The following is a 3,506-nucleotide window of genomic DNA, read 5'->3' on the forward strand; positions in this document are numbered from 1 at the left end:
AAAAGTACCTCCTGACAGCATGAAGTGGCAACTGACAGTGAATGTAAACTTGGATTCTATTGATAATAGTAGCTAAATTTTTGGAGAACTCACAACCTGTCAGGAACCACATTAGGCAGTTTGCTTGGATTATGTAATGTCAGATTAGTGGAAAAACAAAACTGAGCAATGTTTTGTTTATAAGAAAAAAAGCTAAAAGTAATGTTTTAAAGAGAGAAAAGGCAGGTTCAGGGTGAAGGAGGGGAATTTTGCTTTTGAGCTGTGTGTGCTGCATTCAAGACAACAATCTAGGCAGAAATGAGTTGTAGGAGTCTTGAGCTCCGAGAGAGATCTGGGTGAGAGATGTGTATTTATTTGTGCTTACAGGAGGAGGAGAGGAAGATCAGAATACAGAGGAACATGTACGTTTAAGGAGTAGGCAAAGACATGGATCCAAACTAGGAGACTGTGGCATCATACAGGCTGTTACCAGGTAGCATTTTAAGAAGGACATGAATAGAGACAATTAAAAAAACACAGTTTATAGAGGAGATATGATAGTCACAAACATACACATCAAATAACTTTGCAGCCGAATAGTTAAAAAGAGCTTGTAGAAATGCAAAAACCTAATAAAATTATAGTTGTAATTTTTAAAACATCCCTTTCAGAAGTAGAAAGATTCACTACACAAAAAGATAAGTAAGGACAGAGAGGAATTGAATAATATAACAATAAAGTAGATTAATAAAATCATGTGTAATTTCTATCCTACTGACATAGAGTGTGAATTTTTGTAGGAATATAAATAGTACAAATATTGATGATATATGTATTTGACTACAAAGAAAACCTTTAAAAACATTAAAATATAGAACACTCACAGGCCACAACAAAATTAGAAATAAGTAATAAAATGTTGACTGAAAACATTTTGGAAGTTAAGAAACACTCTCTTAACTCCAGCATCAAAGAGACCTTTAAAACTGAAATTATATGCTATCTAGAAAGCATGGAAAGGGGAATGATTCACATTGAATATTTTGTATTAAAATAAAACAGTGAGACTCCATCTAAAAAAAAAAAAAAAAAGAGGAAGAATCAGTAACAGAAAAATAAAATAAACCAAAGAAAGTAAGTAGTAGGAATTAGCAAAGACAAAAGATAAAATTAATAGAATAGAAAACACCAAAATAGTAGGGAAAAGCCAAATACTGATGCTATGAACACAGCAATAAAATAAATAAACTGCGATTTGCCTGAATAGAGAAAAGAGATAGAAAACATGAAAGATTAAGAATGGGAAGTACAGAGCTACAAATAAATGCAAAACAAAAGAGATGAAAATAATTATAAGAATACACCATGTAAAAGTCTGTGACAGCAATTTGATAACCTGGAAGAAATGACTTACTAACAAAATGAGCAAAATTAACCCAAGAAGAAATTTAAAAACTTTAAAAGAGTAATTAATATATAAACTATTACAAAGGTAATTGAAGATGTAGCACTAAAAAAATTCTGATTATTTAATAGCTGAAGCTTTTTTATTGAAAAAAAAGTATTCAGTAGGTCATTCAAAGAGAGTTTGCAGGCCTTGAAGCCAGGAACTCTAAAGGCTATGACAAGAGATTGAAGTTCTCCATAGGATGCCATAGTCATTCAATAGTGCTATGTTTTCCTGAAGGGATATAAGACTTAGCCACTCATAATCATACTAGGCCGTGATTGGTGATGTGGGAAAGTAAATACATGTCTCAAAGTTTTAAAAAATTTAAAAATTAAAAGTGTTGATCTTACAGCTGAATGCAATCTAACAGTTAGCAGAGATAATTCTAATATCATTTACATTATTTCAGATTATAATAAAAGATGGAAAGCACCCCAATTTGTTTTATGATGTTTATATAAGTGTAATACTAAAATTTGATAAAGACAGTCAAGAAGAAGAGATCACCATGGGAGAGGGAGCAGTAATCTAATTTATAGTATTAATGTAAAAATTCTAAATGAAATATAAACAAATTGAACCCAGCAATATATTAAAAGAATAATATTGTATGGCCATCCAACAATGCAAGGGTTCAATATTAAAAACATATATTTATATAATTTATTTTATTATGTAAGAAAAATAATATCAAATACTAAAGCACCTTTAATAAAATTTGATAGTGATTTCTAATTTCAAAAACCTCTACATAGAACAGATCAAAACTATGTGAACACAATTATAATTATTGGCTAAAAATTAAATGCAAATGACTTTCTAGATGATAAAACACTAAAGGACAGTCCTATTAAAACCAGAAAAAAGCCAATTCAATGTTGTTTTGTAGGTTTAAGAAAAAATATTAGGAGAAGAAAATAAAATGGAAATAACCTATATAGATACCAGAAAATAAAAAAGCTAAATGTATTTGTTCTTGCTGATCATATAGTTGAATACCTAAGAAACATAAGTTTAAAAACTACTGAATGGGGGACTTGGCGAGGTGTTCAGTTATAACGTACATATAACTTATTATTATAGCAATAAAAAGCAACAGAATGATGCAAAAATTTCATTTAGAATAATGAAATAACTTAGAATATTAAGGCATTTATTTAAGAACATAGCTATAAAACCTATATGACATGTGAAAATTGAAACCTTTTGCTCTTTGAAAGATAGTTTCCAACAACAATGTAAGCAGATTACAACACATAAGACAAACCACAGACTACAAGAAAATATTTGCAATGCACATATCTGACAAAGGTCTTGCATCTCAGCTATATAAATATCATTCGTAACTCAACAATAAGAAAACAAACAGCCCAATAAAAAAAGGGGGCCAAATATTTGAATAGAAAAAAATCACAAAAGAAGATATACAAATGGGTCGGGTGCAGTGGCTTTCCCAGCACTTTGGGAGGCCAAGATGGATGGATCACTTGAGATTAGGTGTTCAAGACCAGCCTGGCCAACATGGTGAAACCCAGCCTCTACTAAAAATACAAAAATTAGCTGGATGTGATGTGATGGCACATGCCTGTAATCCCAGCTACTCGGGAGGCTGAGGCAGGGGAATGGCATGAACCCAGGAGGCGGAGCTTGCAGTGAGCCGAGATCGTGCCACTGCACTCCAGCCTGGGTGACAGAGTGAGACTCCATCTAAAAAAAAAAAAAAAAAAAAAAAAAACACGAATAAATGCTCAAAGTAATTAGCTACCTGGGAAATGTAATTTAAAATCACAGTGAGATGGAACTATATATCCACTAGAATTTACTACAATTGAGAAGACCGAGAATGCCAAGGATATACAACAATTGGAAATCTCATACAGTGACAGTGAAAACGTAAAATAGTACAAGTTTGGAAAACTTTTGACAGTTTTTTAAAAATTTAAAGAAGCCCCTACTATATGATTAAACAATTCTAATTCTAAATATTAACTGATGAAAAAAGAAATATATGTCTAATGAAAGAATTGTACACTAATGCTTATGACAGTTTTATTATGAATAGCAAAAACTGGAAACA

At 31.4% G+C, this 3,506-nt stretch overlaps 1 non-coding gene across 1 annotated transcript; it reads left to right on the forward strand.

Annotated features, from left to right (window-relative positions):
- The first annotated feature begins 1,549 nt into the window (after window positions 1–1,549).
- On the forward strand, window positions 1,550–1,676 carry LOC114680004 (small nucleolar RNA SNORA25). The gene has a single exon (XR_003732081.1). It is a non-coding gene; the product is annotated as a small nucleolar RNA SNORA25 (small nucleolar RNA).
- The last annotated feature ends 1,830 nt before the right edge of the window (window positions 1,677–3,506 follow it).

The sequence above is a fragment of the Macaca mulatta genome, chromosome 7 (assembly GCF_049350105.2).
Source record: "Macaca mulatta isolate MMU2019108-1 chromosome 7, T2T-MMU8v2.0, whole genome shotgun sequence".
NCBI classification, from domain to species: domain Eukaryota; kingdom Metazoa; phylum Chordata; class Mammalia; order Primates; family Cercopithecidae; genus Macaca; species Macaca mulatta.